General features: G+C 43.8%; 2 protein-coding genes across 11 annotated transcripts in view; one reads left to right on the forward strand and one right to left on the reverse strand.

The window, feature by feature from the left end:
- The window catches only part of NTPCR (nucleoside-triphosphatase, cancer-related), an 805,437-nt gene that overhangs the window by 408,313 nt on the left and 376,825 nt on the right, over positions 1–20,299 (forward strand). The window lies entirely within an intron of this gene.
- Positions 1–20,299, reverse strand: part of SIPA1L2 (signal induced proliferation associated 1 like 2) — a 231,911-nt gene that overhangs the window by 185,559 nt on the left and 26,053 nt on the right. The gene's annotated exons all lie outside the window — the stretch shown is intronic.

Genomic DNA, 20,299 nt, shown 5'->3' on the forward strand with positions numbered 1-20,299 from the left:
GCCAATCCTGGAAGCCTCATTCTCCATTACAAGGTTCCCTTAATCTACAAACCTAGCAAGGGAGGCAAACACAGAGAAGAAGCTGCTAAGAGTGCTGATACTGAACATGCAAATCAAAGGGCTTATAGCAACAGTAGAAAGTAAAGATGGCAGGTTTGGTAATAACACAGCTACTGACTTGCAAACACTCCAAAAATGCTTGCTGAACTGAATTAAATAGTTCACAGCTTGAAGTAGGAAAAACCACGATGAGCAAGACTGGAAAAGGTGGTACTTCTAATCTGTAAAAATAATAACAGCAATAAAGAGAAAACTATGGAGGAAATAGAGTTGGAATATTTCAAAACAAAAGGCCAACACAAAAAGAAGATAATATTTACTTAGCTTGGTTTCATCAGCTAACTCGGAAAAATCCCGCATGAAAGCAAAGCACAAGACTCGGTTTCTCCTTGAGACCCTGTTTGTTAGCTCTGTCTCCGCACAGTGATACAGTTTGAGCAGGGGATTTTGCCACGGCTCTGCCACCTGTACTCTGATATTTTCTCAGTGACCATGCGGGTCCTCTCTCTGTGTCCAGGGGACTCAATTAAAAAGACATTCATAAATAGAATGTCTAGGTTTCACACATCCACATCCTCAGAAGCAGGTGTCCACTATAATGTATTTATTAATATTTTATCAGATGTCATTTTATCAAGACAAGTCCGTCATCACCACAGTTATTACCAGGGAGTCCTAATGCAAAGGACAGTTGAAGGGCACCTGGCTTCCTCCCAACAGGCTCCAAAGACCGAACGACTCCAACCTGAGTGCTTGACATCCACAGGAAGAGCTCCTCACGTAATCACACAAATCAGAAAACTGAAGAGAAAAATAAAATAAAATATTGGGCCAAAATATCGACACGCAAAAACAGCTACTCTAAATGACTTAAAATTTCTTTTAAGGAAGAATAAAAAAAAAAAGAAATAACAAGGTATTCTTCTAGGCGTGAAAGCTTTCTCTTCAAGAGCCACCCAAGAACACACTTGTGATTCTTCATACATAGAAAACAAGCAAACATCATCACTACCTAGTTACAATGCGAAATCGCTGGGAAAACACGAGTGAAACAGGAGTCTTTGTCACAAACAGCATCAATTACATACCCAATCTGATGCTGCCCCTTCATACTGGGCACATTCCCAGTAAGGGGAAAGAACACTTGTTGGCTTTTTAAGCGAATAATGATAAATGCTGCATCTATTATTTTTGGAGTATGTCTACACAGTTGGTGTCGTGGGCCTTGATGGTAACAGGAAACAGACATACAAGGGCTAGGGAGACTGAGGATGATGGTATCACAGGAAGGTGGGATGGGAGGGGCTGTGCAGCTATATTTCACAACTTTATTACTTTTATAATACAAAAAGATTACCTTGACTAATCTTTATTACGAACACAAAACCCATTTGACTTTCTAAAAACCAATGAATTTACGCAGTCATTACATTTGCCCTAATTATTCAAACTGCCACAGAGAGTATGAACTGATACACCAGGTACAGATTTAGATGTTCAGGACACAGGAGTCAACAGCTCCAGTGAAAGCGCACACTCCAGGAACTCTCTTACACATCCCTCCCACGTGGCCCCACACGTCTATCACACACATATTAGGTATCTGACCCATTTCTGTAATACTAAGTTCATAACGAATCAAGTCTAGTTCTATCCCATTTAGCACCTTTCCCAAATGTCTTAAAGCCGTGGTTCTCAAAAAGCATGAACCATGGGCCCCTTAGGATCCCCAAGGCTCTTCAACTGGATCTGTGAGGTCAAACTAGAATTCTAAAGCTATTATTTGCCTTTTTGTACTGCATCAACAGTACAAGAGCAACAGCATGTAAAAATGTTTGTACCTTACCACACAGCAAGGCACTGGCCCCAAACTGTATTTACTAGCTGTCATCTCACCACATAACTGCAGTTAAAATAAATGAAGAGGTCCATCACCTCACTTACTGTCCTTGATGGATGAGATGGTTTGACTGCGTCCCCACCCAAATCTCATCTCGAACTGTAGCTCCCATAATTCCCTCATGTTGTGGGCGGGACCCAGTGGGAGAAATCTGAATCATGGTGGCATTTTCCCCATACTGTTCTTGTGGCAGTGAATAAATCTCACAAGATTTGATGGTTTTATAAGGGGAAACCCCTTCCACTTGGCTCTCACTCTTCTCTTCTCTGCCACCATGTGAGATGTGCCTTTCACCTTCCACCATGATTGTGAGGCCTCCCCAGCCATGCGGAACTGTGGGTCCATTAAACCTCTTTCCTTTGTAAACTGCCCAGTCTCAGGTATGCCTTTATCAGCAGCATGAAAACAGACTAATACAATGGAGAAGTAAAAAACTGATTTTATTACGTCTTGACTCTTGAGCACACACACTCTATGACTCTGTGTGATGGAAGGGAAAGCCCCGATGCAGCATATATTGATGGCTGTCGCAAGGGTCAGCACGTGTGGGGTGGACCTATAAGGTGATGAGCCACTTTTCTTCATTGAACCCAACCTTGTACTTGACAGAGCGATATATAAACAATGGTTATTCAGACAAGGCTATCCGGCCGGCATTTTAAAGAAAAGGAACAAAACGGGCCCATTTTTGAGGAAAACAGTAAGATTCAGCTTTTATGAAAATTTTAGACTTTCTGAAAACTTGAATATCCACTGTGATCTTGACAATTTCCCTACATTTAAGAATTTTCTAATTCATGACAAGAATTTTTGATATTACAAGTGAAATGTATAAACATTTGGGAGATTTTCCAAGTGGCCAATGCATGATATTCAAAAACATAAAACAGAGTTTTTAAAGTTAATAGATATGGTTTCAGGATCTACACATATCTCAACCAAACTTTGAGATACCACCTTTCTAGTGTAACATCCAAGAAGATCCACTATTATCTGAAAGGAAATTCAAACACTGCTGAAAGGAAATTCAAACACTGCCTTTTCCAACTACAAACCTCTGTGAGGCTAGGTTTTCTTTGGTTGGATGGCAACCAGAGCAACATATCACAACAGATTGAATGCAGATGCAAGGCAAGAAACCAGCTGTCTGCTAATAAGCCAGATATTAAAGATATTTGCAAAAAATAATGAAGTATACTTCTCATTAAGCATCTTTGTTTTGGAAAAATAGTTATTTTTCACGAAAGTATTATTTATGTTGACATATAGGTGAGTATATTGTTATTTTAAATTCAATAATGATTTCTAAAATCCCTTTTTTATTTCTAATATGATAGATTATGTGATTGATAGAACTCACATAAACAAAAGCTCTTTGGAGTCCTCAATTATTTTCCAGGGTGTAGAAAAAAGGCATGAGACTAAAATAATTCAGAAGCACTATCTGAAAGAAACATTTAGGTGGCAGTTCCCACAAGGAAACACAGGGGCAGGTTTATGGAAAAGAATTTGAGACATAAAGCAGGTGAGGTAAACTTTCCTCAACATCAGGTGACAAAACGCAGTTTCATTTCAATTCATTAAGTCAAATACATATTCATTGAGGTTTCTCTTTAGGGTCAGACAATGATTAAACTATTTAAACATTTGGATCTCCATTAATCTTCTATCAATTTCCCAAATGACTAGTCTTGTGTAACACTACAGTAACACAGTATGTAAATTCACCCAATTAGCTCACTGGTACTTGTATACTCTCCCAAATCGACTCACATTCACTACATTGTCTTTTGTTACCATTGGCTGAGAGACTTCTCACTGAATTATTGATTTTCTGCCAATTAATTACCACAGTTAAGATTCAGTTGAGCTTCTCTTCGCAGAAATTTTTCCAATCTCACTTCTCTTGTACCCTTTGGAGTCTGCTGGGGAATCAAAATAATTGGAAACCTAAGGATAAGATACTGAGTTCTAAAAATATCCTTGGCATAACTTACAAATAACTCAGTTGTCAGACACTTAAATGGGCAAAGCTCTGTTCTCCACTGGATTCCACACTTGGATACTTTTTACCTGATCTTCCCTCAACTCTCTGTCAACAATTTTCCTACAAGAATCTAAGATAAATCCATTTTACTGAACCCAGGGGAAAACTGATAAGTGCATTCACGTATAGGCTCCTGTTTGGAAAAATGGCATGCTTGAGGTATAAGAACTATAAAAAAGAAAAAAGAATCTGCTTACCTATAGAAAGGCATATGCATTTCAGGAAAGGAAATGCAGTTTCTAATTCCTGAAACAATACTTGCACAGCTAAACAGACACTTCCTGCAGCAGTTCAGAAACCATCCAGCCAAGGAGGACGAATCACAGCAGAACAGGAAGTCATTGCTCTATCTCAAGTCAAGGGTTCCTCTGAGGGCTTCCAGAGCCCACTGGAGTGTGCCTGCAATCCAGCGACGCAAGCCAGGAATTCCATCTCTCCTACCCTCTTCCCCAGAGGGGAAGTCAAGACACCTTGCTGGAGCACATGGAACAGACAGTCCTCCTTTCCCCATTCCCACAGTCTCTCACCTCCACCTCCAGGGCCCTCCCACACAGCCTACTCAAAATCCCTCAAGAGTTTATCTCAAGACGCCCCATAAAAATGACTCTTGACTTGATTTCTCTAAAAGGTGTGTGTCACCAATTGAGCAGTGAGATTCAATAAAGCTCCATTTATTTTTGTATACAACTTGAGTCTGAAGAAAGCAAACAAATTAAACCAAAACTTAATAAAGTTGAAGGAGAAATAAGAAATTTAACTCAGTGACAGCACCAGCATTTTAACAAGATTGCCAGAAGAAAGTGAGCTGGAGTTCATACACACTGTTTTCTGGAAAGCAGAGGGTATGGAGGAGAAACACGGTGGACCTGATGTCACATGCTGATTCAGACCCCAGCTCTCGGGCCCTACCTACTTCCTGAAGGGGAACGTGGCTTAGAGAAGCACATGGCATTGGGCCTCGCCCATGGAACCAGCCACACACAAATTAGTTCCATCCCTGCCTTCCTCCTAATATCTCTACCACCACACAAAAAAGGGGGGGGGCGGGGAATGGTCCTGCAGTGAAAGAATATGAGATCTTCCAACTAACAGCAGACCAAAGTCAGTCACAGTATCAAACAGTGAATTCTTTACCATGCATTAGACAAAAGAAACTGGATTAGAGAAGTGACTCTAAGAGAGAAATGAAACCCACCCCATCAACCTAAAATGCAGACAATACAAACAGGAAAGACTCTGCTTTGTAAGGGTTTCCTCAACATAGTTTACAACAAACAAAAGGGATTAAACCTTGATCAAGTTAAAGGGCTGGTTAAAGGAAAGCCTGGTAAATCAGAATACGGTTGATTTCAAGGTGTGTGTCCATTGTCCCGATGCAGCCAACACACGGGGGGCACTGAGGAGTGCTCACCGTCTCTCTTGGCCTTACTGACCTCCAGTACCCTATCTGAAAATAGCAGCCCACATAGGAACAATGACAAAACAGCCAAAAGCATTTAAATGGAAAGAGTGAAACAAAAATTAGTAACTCAGCCTATTACAAAAATAGCTCACATGTGATTCCCTATTTCCTTGATCAAATTGGAAAATAATTTAGCTGTTTATATTTCAGAGAGAAGATCAACACACACACATACTCAAGTACTGAAATTTCCATATTGATCATGACGGGATTAGAATCAGTCCTGTAAGATTTGCTACTCATGAGAACTGTGCTGCCCATTACTTGTTCTACACCAAACCTGGCTCCTCCCTGGGTCTATCTGGGGTGGGGCAGTGGAGCCCTCAGGCCAGCAGCCCCCACCAGGGCCAGGAATGTGGCTGCCTCTGGCTGGTCTCCATGGAGGACAGGACAAGGCTTAACCTATAACCCAGAATGGCACGCCGTCTGGCACCTCTGCCTTGTATTGTGTGTTTGCCTTTAAGCTCTCTCTTTAGGCCTCGTGATGCAGTTTACTGACTGGCGTGGTTTTCTCTCAGTCTTCTAGTCTCCTTAGCGAGGCCATGTTAGAGCAGAGTCTAAGAAAATCAAAAAGATGCGGTACCTTATGACAAGAAGAGGGGAAAATGCTTCCGAGCCCTTCTACCAATAAACTCCTGAGCAAGCAGTCAGGGAACCAAGGTCGCTCTACTACAAAATCCAGCCTATCCTGGCCCAAGAGGAACAAGAGTCACTTCTTATGTTTTAATTTTTAATTTACTATAACTGGCTGAGACTCTTGCTTAAAGAAATAAGAACACAGTTGAAACAGCAACAGCCCAAGCCTGTAAGTGCCACCTGCCATCATAAAGGGCCACTTCTATGGGTGCTTCTAGTGGGGCTGAGCCCTTGTGTCCCTTTTTTCCCACTAATCACTCTTGGGAAGGGGCTACCAGAAGAAGAAAAAGAAGGAAAACATTACTGCATTATCCATTGCCACTATTTTACTACTAAAAATAAACTACCAGAGAAAAGGGAGGAAAAAATATAAAGTTATCAATTCTTACACAAACACACACACACACACACTCTTACTTAGAGGCTGTCTGATAGCAAGAGGAATATTTAGCACAGACATTTGCAGACACTTACCGTCAGAATTAAAATGGGAAGCTGCATAGATAGAAGTCACTGAATAATTAGCCGTGAAGACAATTTTCCTCTGCTATCTGCCAGATACAATTACTTTCACTCCATTTCCAGAGGTAAACACATCTGAACTGGTACAGCTGAATGAGACCACCTGCCACTTGGTTTGCAAAGGTTCTTAATTTGAGGTAAAATTGTAGCCACCTAAAATGTTCAGATCTAAAAATACAAGTATTCTTTCATAAATCAAGTCTGTTGATCTTAAATCAAATTAACTCTGTGAAAATAAAATAAAAACTGATTTATCATGTAGTCTATACTCCTGGGCCTCAGGTATTGAAAAACTTACTGAATCAAAGAAAGGAATGTTTACTGTTACCCAAAAACTTTGTAAACTGCTAGGTTTTCTAGAACTAAACAACAACAACAAACCTTTTTTATAACCTTTCCATAAAGAACCTTAGGAAACTTAACAAACTAATTTAATATAAAATTAAAATGAGCACTAATATTTCAAGCTTCAGTTTATCCTCTCCGAATGTTCACAGGAAAAAAAAAAAGTGAAAATACCCTTTTCTTCTCTCCTTAAATCCCCTATTTCATAGTCTTCAGGTGTACGACTAGAAAAATGGAATAAGGGGCAAATTAGTCCAAAGTAATGAAGAGAATCAGTCCCCTGTAATTCCTGACCTCAGGAGATTCTTGGTTTTAATAGTGGGGCAGGTGCTGGACACATCCAGGTAAATCCAAATTTTTACCTGGGCTGAACACACCCAAGTAAATCCAAATGACTTAGGAAACTCAGACAGCAGCTGCAAAATGACTCCGAAGACAGCGTGTTCAGAGGCTGCATAAATTATTGCATATTGCATCACACGTTTACAACACAAAACATCACATTTAAGAAAAACAAGAATAGGCCAGGCGCGGTGGCTCAAGCCTGTAATCCCAGCACTTTGGGAGGCCGAGACGGGCGGATCACGAGGTCAGGAGATCGAGACCATCCTGGCTAACACGGTGAAACCCCGTCTCTATTAAGAAATACAAAAAACTAGCCGGGCAAGGTGGTGGGCGCCTGTGGTCCCAGCTACTCGGGAGGCTGAGGCCGGAGAATGGCGTAAACCCGGGAGGCGGAGCTTGCAGTGAGCCGAGATCCGGCCACTGCACTCCAGCCTGGGTGACAGAGCGAGACTCCGTCTCAAAAAAAAAAAAAAAAAAAAAAAAAGAAAAACAAGAATTTTTTTTTTTTCCTGAAAGTCCTAAGTCAAATATTCAACTCTCTCATACAGATATCTTTACAACGTTAAAATGAGGTATCTGGTCAATTCCTGTTTAACAAGCATGAGTAATAATGATGGGCCACATTTCCTGAGTCCTTTCTGCAGCCTGGGAGAAAGGCTGGGGTGAGGAATCAGCTCAGCACTCACCCGGCTGTGTGCTTTCAGCTTCTGCGCTAACACCTTTTCCTAGATATTCCTGAACATAAGCAGGGTATTAATGGGGGCGCTTCATTTTAAGGCCTAACCTGGAGACTACATTACATTTTTTTAAATGTAGTTCGCAGAGTAAGAATTCTGAAACCAATCTTGGATTTACCATCTCCAGGGTGCTTTTCATAAAATGATTTGTTATAGTTTTGTTCAAATGATTATACAGAAACAATCCAAACTATTGGGCCAGGTGCAGTGACTCAAGCCTGTAATCCCAGCATTTTGGGAGGCTGAGGTGGGTGGATCGCTTGAGGTCAGGAGTTCAAGACCAGCCTGGCCAATATGGTGAAACTCTGTCTCTACTAAAAATACAAAAATTAGCCAGGCGTGGTGGTGCATGCCTGTAATCCCAGCTACTTGGGAGGCTGAGGCAAGAGAATTGCATGAACTGAGGAGACGGAGGTTGCAGTGAGCCGAGATGGCACCACTGCGCTCCAACCTGGGTGACAAAGCAAGACTCCATCTCAAAAAAAAAAAAAAAAAATTCCGAACTATCTATAAAATGTCACTAAGTATCTCAGAAGTCAGAGTGGCCAGCATTTTCCAACAAGCTGCGGAAATTAAATGAAAAGATACAAATTCTCAGTAACACAAAAAAGACAAAATAGAAACATCCCACTTAAGAAATCATGCCAAATAAGCAATATTCAAAATAGGAATGGGTCCTTAGAAAAGTCACCTTTCAGCAAATGACCGCACTGCCCTCCCCTAACAGGGCCTCTTTATACTCCATGGATATCCAGGGCAGACCCTGCTTGGGCAGGCACAGTCTAAACCGCCCAGCCTCAAAGACACAAGGGCAAGCTCCGGCCCCTCAGTAAGCCCTGCTCAGCCGGCTCTTGCCCTCCTGCCCTCCTGCCCAAGCAGTGGGACCTCTGACCCTCTAGTCATCTCTACCCTCCTGTCTCCGACAAGGCTGATCTCAGCCCCCTATTAATTCTCAAAACCCCACCCCGGCAGCATCCTCAGCACTCCCCTCCAGTCTTCTGATGACCTCACTCCATCTGCCCAGTCCGACTAGAACAGGCTTGTGGAGCGTGACTCCTACTGATTCCATAGAACTGATAACATAAAAAGTGAAGGGAAAACATGAACGAAGGAGAGCGTTGCCACCAGAGGCGAAAGGAGATGATGGTAGAGCTGCTACGGGCAGAGCTGGCTGTGGGGAGAAAGCAAGGAATAAAAATCAGCAGCTGGTGCTAAGGAGAGAGTAAAGACAAAGGGAAAAATTGAGTCAGAGGAGCTGGTGTCAAAGATGAGCACACAGGAGAGACGTGAGTGAACACTGAGCGGAGCCTGGGCGGGGACTCCTGCGCTCGCCTCATTTTACGCTCACGATCACCCACAGCCATCGCTCTGTCTGGAGTAGCTACGGCCAGACAACTTTCATTTTTTTAGTTTCCATCCTCACTCTCCTTCTGGGAAAAACAAACACCTTGGGACCACTGCTTAAGGGAGTCAAGTTCAATGCCCCTTTACCCAGCCTCTTTCTAGCTATCCTTTTTAAGGATTTTTTTTAAAAATCAGTAAGCTCCATTGTTCCCACTAAAGTTTTTCCAGTTCAACAACCCTAAAAGGTCCTAGTCTCCTAAATTTAATATGCTCATTCTTAGATCTAATCAGAACCTCTCCTGAAATACTCTAACACCATCTAACATTTTTGTAAAGCCTGCAGGTAATGCCCAAGCACCTCAGGTCTCAGGCAGGCCAGTGGTGTTCCACTGAGGCTACACCGTACCATCACCTGAAGACCTGCAGTGCCCACACCCAGGCTGCACCCATTCCAATTAAACTGGAAGCTCTGCAGGGGCCCAGGCATCTGTTTTTGTTGTTGTTGCTGTTGTTTCCAATGCTCCCGGTGATTCCAATATGGAACCAAGTTTGAGAAGGCACAAAAGAAACACAGCCAAGGTGCCCATTCCGAGGAACAGGAACAGCTACACAACCATGGCTAGTTGCTAGTGAGGACTTACTCTGCCCTTCGCAAGCACTACCTTGCTTACCACTTTTCAACGGCCCCTTCCCTTAGTAATAAGTGATCTTGCTGGGCTGAAATCATTGGTCCACTGGCTAGTGAGGTCTGGCCCCCCGTGTCTTCCCAGTCACCAACCTTCTCGTGCATACAAAGAATACTTACCCCCCAGCTCCTCTAACTTCCAGTCCAATGGGCACAAAGCCTCGGGGCAACGAAGAAGGCCTTCACTCTAATAAACTGGCTAGAAATAAACTTAAATTAAGCCATAAAAGAGAAAAATGCAAAGCCTGGGCCCCAAACGACAATTGAAGGTCTAGCAAAGGGCAGCCGAAGGTCGGAAAGCACACCACCCTTTGTGCCGGGCTGCCACCGCTGCACCGGGTGGCTTCTGACTCCTTTCAGCTGTCACATTCCTCACAAAGGAGGGAAGGCCAGGGGTCCGGACATTCTCCCCAGCACACTGATCTCATGCCACCCAGCTCAAACTCTGCTCTGGGTCTGCAAAAGTCATCTTTCGTGCTCCCCCCACAAAAGAGGATTTCAGATTCCTGACGTTCATATAAACTGTCTAACTTTCCATCGGGAGGGAATGGTGGACTATGTGTAGGTAGAGTCAGTGCTACGAATGAGCATTTTCTTCCAATGCTCATTCAAAAAGGAAACCCTTTTTAGGGTTTTATGACTATTTGGAATTTAAGCTTTTATTCCTTTAAATGTTTCAAAGAAATAAAACCTATTTTCATTAGGAACAGATGGAAATCATGTTTCTAATGCTAATACAGAGGATCGAATGGATCCAAATGTGTTAACCAAATGAAACTATTGCTTTCCACAATGGTTGACAATCACCTTCAAGTTCCACTGCCCATAGAGTTCACTGGAAAAAAAGTGAGTAACTTCCCTTGCTCTTTTCAAAACTGTTCAGCTTCACGAATGATGCCTTTGGGATGCTATGTTTGTAAGAGGTTTTAAGCTGAAGATGGGGGTTAGGATGGAGGCTGGACACAGGAAGAGGAGAAAGACAAGAAGGCTCTAGCTTAAAATGAACCAGGATTCCAGAAAGTCAAAGGGCTAGTCTTGAAGTGGTTCTGCTGATGTCCAATTCAGGCTTACCCTGAATATACTGCACGCTCTTAGCTCACTGCTCACTCTCTCAAATCCATTTCCCCTCATGAAACAACACTAAACATACAGAACATCACACTAGAAAAGTCTCCCCAACACTCACATGGCTATAAGAAAACTGCCCTAAGTGTTTCCCATATGTGAAACGAATTTCAAACATACACTGCACTGAGGCTGTGAAACGAATTTCAAACATACACTGCCACTGAGGCATCTGCTGAAATTAACTTCACGTGAGAGCTCCATCAAAGCAGAACTGGGCCCCAGATCACCAACAAGGAAGGACCCTAACATAATTCTTTGGTGGATGAATTTATTCATGCTATTATAAGACATTTAGAATTGCTTACAGAAAAATAAACTGTTAAATACTTCTCATTTTATCATTTTGTCAATAAATATATTCTAAATATCAATGTTCATATGAAGGAAGGGTAAGATGTTTAGCTACCTGAATTAAATACTCTATTAAATTTCCAGTAGTTAACCTATTTGTAGAAGGAACAGCTTCTTCTTATTAATACTGAAGCAATCACTGAAGGGAAGAAGAGTTTTTGAGAAGCCTACTGTTAGTGAGAAATGCTTCTTTCCTGCTTCACCTGTTACGGGCTCGATGAGTTAACTCTGGGATTCTTCCACTCCTGAGAAGTGCAGGGACTTATCTGATTAGAAAACGGTTCATTCCCGGCCTCCTCCTACTCCGGGACCAGGCCCCCATGAAGGCAACATGTCCCCTGGGCCTGGTAAGTTCAATGGCCTAATCCTGAGACTCTGTTGGCAGGACCATTTGGTTTTCACAACACGCTGTGGCCTCCAACCTTGCCTCTATCAATGATAAATGATTATGTGGGCATCTACTTTTACTTACTGTTTTTTAACTTTGCCTTGGGCAGGAAGAGGGTTCTATGAGCATCCCAGAAACCCCAACATCTGTGAATGGGTAAGAGTATCAATTTCACTTCCCAGAAGGGCACTTACCCTAATACTGCACCTATGAATACAGCCAAAATTAAAATGTGGCATCAATACCCACCCCCCAACAGACACACACAGGCTCGCAGGCCAGGGTGGCAGCCCCAAACACAAACAATCCAGAGAAAAAGGCACAAGGTGGGGATAGTGAACTGGCAGAGGCCAGGTGACAACAGCCTGTATGGTGGGAGACTCAGGGGTCTGAACATCAACCTAAAGAAGTGACAAGATTTGATCTGGACTCAGAAGAATCACTCAGGCCCCTACTGTGATCCAGGCAAGAGAGGCTGATCTTGGCCTTGTAGTGACAGTGGAGATCTGAGCAATTTCAGAGGTGAAATCAGAACCCCACACAGGAATTCCTTTCAGACAGGCTGAGTCTGAGGCACCCGAAAGAACACTTCCAAAGTGCAATACACACCTCACTTTTAAAACCTGCTCTCCACATTTTCTTACAGGAAGGCACACCTGCATGTGGGCAACAGACTGAATTTGAAACTAACAAAAGCCTGCCAATAATTGTGTCCTCATCCTCAGCCTGGCCATGATCTCCTGATTTTCATTATCTGGCTCCCAAAGAGAAGCTTGTACTGCTTAGTCAATGTTCCTTTTAAAGACAGCCTGTAGGCCAGGCTCTATGGCTCATGCCTGTAATCCTAACACTTTGGGAGACCAAGGCAGGAGGATTGCTTGAGCCCAGGAGTTTGAGACTAGCCTGGACAACAGTGAAATCCTGTCTCTTACAAAAAAGAAAAAAGAAAACCCGGCCGGGTGTGCTGGTGCGCGCCTATAGTCCCAGCTACTTGGGAAGACAAAGTGGAAGGACTGCTGATGAAGCCTAGAAGGTTGAGGCTGCAAGTAAGCGGTGATGTCACCAATGTACTCCAGTCGAGTGATACAATGAAACCCTGTCTCTAAAGGAAAACCAAAAATGACAACTTATAGCTAACTCAAAGACACCTTTTGATTCACCCATAAAGCATCGGAAATATACAAATAAATTATGCAGTGTCTTAGCCTGTTCAAGCTGCTATAACAAAGTAGCATAAGCTGGGTAGTTTATAAACCAAGAAATTTATGTCTCACAGTTCTGGAGGCTGGAAGTCCAAGATCAGGGCACCAGCACATTCAGGATCTGGTAAGAGCCCACTTCTCTGATTCACAGAACGTCACCGTCTTACAGGGGTTTCCTCCTCTCTTGGGCATCTTATAGGGGCATTTATTCAATTCAACAGGACTCAGCCCTCATGACCTAAGCACCTTCCAAAGGCCCCACCTGTCAATACCATCACCTTGGAAGTGAGGATTTTCAACACATGAACGTTGGGGGAACATAAGTATTAAATATTCAGAGCAAGCAAGTAGAGACTGGTGAGCAGACTAAGATGAACAAGACAAACAGGCCTCAACTGAAGCTCAACTCCAGCGAAACAAGCCTGTTACGTACGTAACAAACCATCTATCCCTCAAAAAAAAACAAAAGACTTCCAAATTCTGCGATTTTTAGCCACTATATTTAAATGTAATTCGACAGTTTAAGCTTTATGGAGCAATTTCCTTCACAACCCCAAATCCATTCTATTCAATAACATTAGCTCCCTTAGCAAATAATGAGCATCCATTAGGTGAACAGCATCCGGCTCTGTAACGTGACAGAATGAGGGCAGGGGTTCTGGATTCAGATTACATATTTAAAAAAAAAAAAACAGTGGCGGCTGGTCATCCAGAACACGCAGCTTCTGCAAATACCACCCACTCTGCCTAGGCCAGTAACAGCTTAATGAGTCTCATAGTGGAGCCTAAACCAAAAGCTTGCTCCCAACACCTGTCTCCTCCCACTCTAAGCATACCACTCAGCAGGGCATCCAGGACAGCAAGACGCTGACTGCTCCTCAGCAAAGATCTGCCAGTAAGAACTGTGGCCAAGGGCAAATTTTTATCTGTTGCAGGAAGTTGCATCATCTTCTGTACACTATCAAATCAAAATGTGTTTCCAATTCCAGGAGAAACCCACAAATCCAAAGTGCAGATCCCTGTGTGCCCACCCTCTGTGACTCCACAGTAGGAAGCAGCTGTGATGATCTCGAAGTTCTGGTGAGTTCTGGCGAGAGTGGCTACACGGTGGGGTAGAACTACCCCTCTTAAGATCGGAGATGACCAATCATGCTTCCTAGTCCCCTGCTGTAGCCCCGGGCAGAGCTGTGTAAGATACATTTATGCCCACAGCTTCTTAGCAAGACCTGAGCCTCACACTAAGATGACCGCAATCACACCCGGCAAGGCCGGAGGACTGCTACAACGCAATCTGTCTGCTCTGCAGAAGTGCATGCTGGGAAGTATTCAACGAACCATTTATCAACCACATATCTACCTAGGCATCTCCTGTCCAGGAAATGCCTTCCTGAAAATATGTTACCTAGACCTAACTGATGAAAACTTTAGCAACTAATGTACGAAGGATCAGGAAGCAAACACTTGGGGGCTCTGCTTGCCCATCTGCGGGGATCCTACCAGAACACGGGCACTAATCCGCTGCCAGAGTTTAGTGCCTTTCTGGAGTGGCACCCTTGGTCCTGAAATGGCTCTGAAGGCAGGACCTTCGGCTTTGCTGCGTGCTTTCTGGGGACGCTTGAAAACTTTATGCTCAGTTCTGGAAGGAGCTATAAACTGATAGCAAGTTTGCATTTTCAAACAAAGGGGCAGTGCTGGTGACAGAGTTAACAAAAAAAAAAAAAAAAAATTCTTTTTCATTTCTGGCTGTGCTGCATTAGCAGAATTAGAAAACATATTCTGAAAACAAGAATTTAAAAATCAACTCTTTTTTTCCAGCTATCTTCCCTAATAAGTTATAGCCAAAATCAGTATTCCCCTTTTTATTTTTCATCAAGTATTTTTAACTTAGTTACTTCATGTGGACAAAACCTTACCCGCTGAGAAATGAAAGTTATGAGCGTGAAGGGATGAGGAAACCAGGTTACTGGGGTAACTGAGAATCAAACTGTTGTGTCTGAAACAGGCATTTTTGTTTGATTTTGCTTTCTGCCCAAGGGTGTCTGTTTATATAACTTCTAAAAAAGATGATAACCTAAATTAAGGAGCGAGGAGCATGCCCGTTGGATGACATAATGTGGCTTATCCATGATCTAGCTGGGGAACAATGGTCACCATGCGTCTTACTTCTGAAGTGGGTAGGACGCTCACCCAAAGCGTGCCCCACCCCCTGCCCCTCAGCCCTCAGTGACAGGGCAGGAGGTGGCAGTTGCTCCACGAAGACTCATGGAAGCCACTCACATGGAAGCCTCAGGGCACATAGGTGATAGCCAGGCAGCCTGCACAGCAATGTCACCCCTGTCCTACAAAATGGGTTGTAGAATAACTGATAAAATCAAGCAAGCTGCTATAAACACAGTTACTGTGTCATGACAAAAATACTTTCACTCTTCCCCAAGGCAGAATGACAGTCCCTGTTTCCTGTGGCCAGTGGTGTCTCAAGTAAACCTATAGGCAAGAGCAGGCACCAACAACAGCCCCTAAAGGAGATTCCCCTTTAGGGGATACCCTAAATGGTATCCCTTAAATGGTATCCCCTAAAGGAGAGCAATGGACCAGCCAGTGAGGCTGTGCCAAGTTAGACTAGAGAGGAGGCCTATTCAGTCAGCCCCCAGGCCAGGCCCTGGGACACAGGCAAGATGAAGACTGCCTCATCCTAGAGTTCCAGTAGTCCAACAGAGACACGCAACTTTAAGGACTTGAAAAGTCTATGTGTTCAGTTCAAGGAGAGCTAATAGCTAACGGCTATGCTGTCCAGGCTAGTCTCAAACTCCTGGGCCCAAGCAATCCTCCTACAGAATCAATTTTGAGACCCTCACCTTCCCTATGCAACTCTTTCTGAAAACAGACAGGCATTCCTATCTTTGCAACAGTTCCACTCTCCCTGAAATCTTACATTCTTCCAAAGTTTAAAAAACCTCAGGGCACCAAACAAAGGGTAACTCAAAGCACTGATCATCAAGATGTCTTCTTTGATGATGAATTACGGCCCATGGCCCCTAGAATCCATATGGCTTCCAGTTTTTATGTGTCTTCAACACATTTCTGTTACGGGTGAAACTTGGCCCATTTGGGGATGTTCTGGATTCAGAAAAACTGAAGACATACAGGTTTAATGGCATAGATTCTCTTAAATGTTTCTGAAATTCCACACCCCCAACACACCAAATGCCAAAATGTTCAAGCCAAGTTACAGAAACTTCAAAGATAACAATTTTACTTGTATTCTTTACAGCACATTTTTCAACAGGTAGATAAAATCAATTATCTCAAATTCTATTGTAAAAGGTATATCAAACTAAGTCAATCTTCATATTATTTTCATCTCATAATATGTTTAACACTTCCTACTCGCTATTAACAAAAATATACTATTTAAATTTATGATTTAAAATATGGGCTGTCACCTTACAAGCATGTGAAGGAGTATACAGTTTTTTAAAAATTATTTCAGAGGGTACAAAGACAAAAACCTTTGAAGACCATGCCCTTGAGAAAAGCCCTCCCATGGAGAAGGTGGCCTAGTGAACAAATGCTACAAGGCAAGGAGGGGAAGTCACTACCAGAGAGAAAGCACAGGTAAGTCTGAAGACGAGGGCATTCCAAGCAACAAGAAGAGCTTGTGCACAGGCAAAGCAGCAGCAAAGCCAACCTGGACGACAGGCAAGGGGCAGGAGCCTCTGAGCCTAGAGACCAAGGAGAATGGTGTGGGAGGAGAAGGGAGGCTCTGAGGACCTACAGGCCATGCTGAGGGGGTGCAGATTTTACTCAAGCACCCTCAGAAGGTTTTTTCTTTTGTTTTGAGATGGAGTCTCGCTCTGTTGCCCAAGCTAGAGTGCAGTAGCGTGATCTTGGCTCACCGCAACCTCTGCCTCCCGGGTTCAAGCTATTCTCTGACTCAGCCTCCAGAGTAGCTGGGATTACAGGTGTGCGCCACCATGCCCAGTTGATTTTTGTGTTATCAGTAGAGACGGGGATTTCACCATCTTGGCCAGGCTGGTCTTGAACTCCTGACCACGTGATCCACCCACCTCGGCCTCCCAAAGTGCTGGGATTACAGGCGTGAGCCACTGCGCCCGGCCACCCTCAGAAGGTTTTAAGCAGAGAAGGCTCATAACTGGATGACTGTTTCCACGCATAAAATGCTGGCAGCAATATGAAGGATGAAATGGGCAGAGTAGGCAACTGGAGATGGACAGATGAGCTAGATAGCGGTATCTACAGAAACTTCTACAGCGATGAAAATGTTACTCCTGCAATGCCCAGTATGGCAGCTACGTGGGGCTGCTGAGCACCTGAAAGGTAGCTACTGAGAATGAGGAACTGAATTTTTATTTTTATTTAATTTTAACTCATGCAGCTGGTGGCTACCATATTTGTAGCTGGCCTCATGCAGCTGGTGGCTACCATATTGAACACACTACCTAGAAAGCTATATGAAAATTCCATGAAGGATGACATGTCCTAAGTAAGGCAGGAGCAGGGGAGATGAAAAAGACAGATTCAAAGGCATTTCTGATGCAGAATTAGCAGATGCTGGTGACCAACCGGACACGTCGTATAAGGACTGAGTTAGGGAGGACAACAAGCTTCGTCTAACTGGGCATCCTATGTTGACAGTGACAGCACATACTAAGACAAAGAACAGAGTGCAACAGAGGTCTGGGGGAAGACAACAGATCCAGAAAGGATTCATTTACTGTGAAATGTACTGAGGGGATCCAAGGAAGACGACTAGGGACAGCTGGAGAAAGGCCAGACAGGTAAAGATCTGGAGGTCTCCTTCCAGAGGCTGTGAAAGATGCCACTTAGGGAGGGGTGATCGATCATGCAGAGGGACAATAAGATCATGAGACCCCAGTGTTTAAAAGGCACTGAGAGGTGGAGAGGCCAGCAAAGGCAGAAGAGAAATGACCAGGGGAGGGAGGAGAACCAGGCGCAGAGATACTTGAACAGCAGGGTGTTACTCAGGGTCAAGAGGAGCAGAAAGCCACAGAGGATGGGGCCTGAGGACAAGCTGTAGGATTCGCAATACCAGGAACCACAGAGCCAGGAGGGAAGACCAGATGACGAAAGCCATGGGTGGAAGACAAGACTGTGGCAGCACCAGCAGGGTTCAGAGGGGTTGAAGAGCTGGTGGATGTTAGGATCACAGCAGCAAGGTCATGGAAACGCACCTCTCCTTCCAGGCCCTGCCATCCACTGATGCAGGTGATCATTAGATCCACATGGGGCACTCAGACTCTGCTCTAACACCAGCCACATCATTACACTCCGAGGGTCTCTTTACTGAGACCATTTCTTCTAGGCCCCAATAGACTATCAGAAAAGTTCAAGTTACCTATTTTTGATGACTAAGTAAAAAGGTACCCAGTAAAAAGAGACCTTCTGAAATACAGAAGTGAAGTGAGCAGGGAATTTCACAGAGGTGGACATCATATTTACTCAACCCACAATCAGACTATCCTTTTTAATACCTGCTGAATGGCATTTTTCAAACAAATCAACCTGATTCCACCACAGGGATTAATTACCTCAAGCAAAAGGATACAACGCATCCACAGACTCCTGCTGATCAGTTTAAAAATCTTCAAAAGATTCCAGCACGTTGTCAAGCATAAGGGAACTTCCCCTGTGAGAATCTATACCAACTTCCTTCAAATCAACTTTGTTTTGACTCTCACTATCACTAATGAGAGGAATATTAATCGTTGAATACAATTTTTGTATTCTGACTTTAAAAACCTCTTCGTTCATTAAAATTCACTCCACTTTTGTAGTCTGTTGTATTCATTTCCTTTCCAGCCGCCTCCTCTCACTCTGCTCTAGTGCAGGCAGACAAGTTATTTAACACATACCAGATGTTCAATAATGCAGAATAGTAACTACAGTTTATTGTGCACCTACTATGTGCCAGGCACTTGACAAAGCACTTTCACAAGCATTATCAGAATCTCACAACAATCTTTCACAATAGATATTCTAATGCCCATTTCATGATGTGAGAATTGAGGCTCAACTTGCCCAAGGTGGTGTATCTGTTTGGGTTTTGTTCTGGTTTGGTTTTTTTGAGACAGGGTGATGTGGTTTGGATCTGCGTCCCCACTCAAATCTCATGTTGAATTGTAATCACCAATGTTGGAGGTGAGGCCTGGTGGGAGGGACTGGATCATGGGGGTGGTTTCTAATGGTTTAGCACCAGCCTCCTAGTACTATCTCGTGATGGAGTTCTCAGGAGATCTGTTTGTTTAAATGTGTGTGGAACATACTCCCTCTCCTCTCTTCCTCCTGTGTGGGCCACGTAAGACGTGTCTGTTTGCACTTCATCTTCCGCCATAATTGTAAGTTTCCTGAGGCCTCCCCAGAAGCCAAGCAGATAGCCAGCATCATGCTTCCTGTGCAGCCCGCAGGACCGCGAGCCAATTAAACCTCTTTTCCTTATAAATTACCCAGTCTCAGGTATTTCTTTATAGCAATGCAAGAACTGACTTAATACACAGGTCTTGCTGTGTCTCCCTGGCTGGAGTGCAGTGGCTCAATCATGGCTCACTGCAGTCTTGACCACCTGGGCTCAAGTGATTCTCCCACCTCAGTCTCCTGAGTAGCCAGGACTACAGGCATACATCACCACACCCAGCTAATTTTCGTATGTTTTGGTACAGACAGGGTTTCTCCATGTTGCCCAGTCTGGTGTCAAACTCCTGGGCTCAAATGATCCACCTTCCACGGCCTCCCAAAATGCCAGGAGGATTACACGTGTGAGCCACTGCGCCCAGCCATCCAAGGTAGTACAGACTTCAGGTTCAAACTGTGGAACATCACAGTGAACAAATCATGGTAGGTGTTCAAAAGACACTGAATAAAAGTTACTCCCAGCTGGGCGTGGTTGCTCACGCCTGTAATTCCAGAACTTTGGGAGGCCGAATCGGGTGGATCACCTGAGGTCAGGAATTCAAGACAAGCCTGGCCAACAAAGTGAAACTCTGTCTCTACTAAAAATAGAAAATTAGCCGAGCGTGGTGGCGGGTACCTGTAATCCCAGCTACTTGGGAGGCTGAAACGCTTGAATCTGGGAGGCGGAGGTCGCAGTGAGCCAAGATCGTGCCACTGC

Source organism: Macaca thibetana, chromosome 1 (assembly GCF_024542745.1).
Source record: "Macaca thibetana thibetana isolate TM-01 chromosome 1, ASM2454274v1, whole genome shotgun sequence".
Classification (NCBI taxonomy): Eukaryota; Metazoa; Chordata; class Mammalia; order Primates; family Cercopithecidae; genus Macaca; species Macaca thibetana.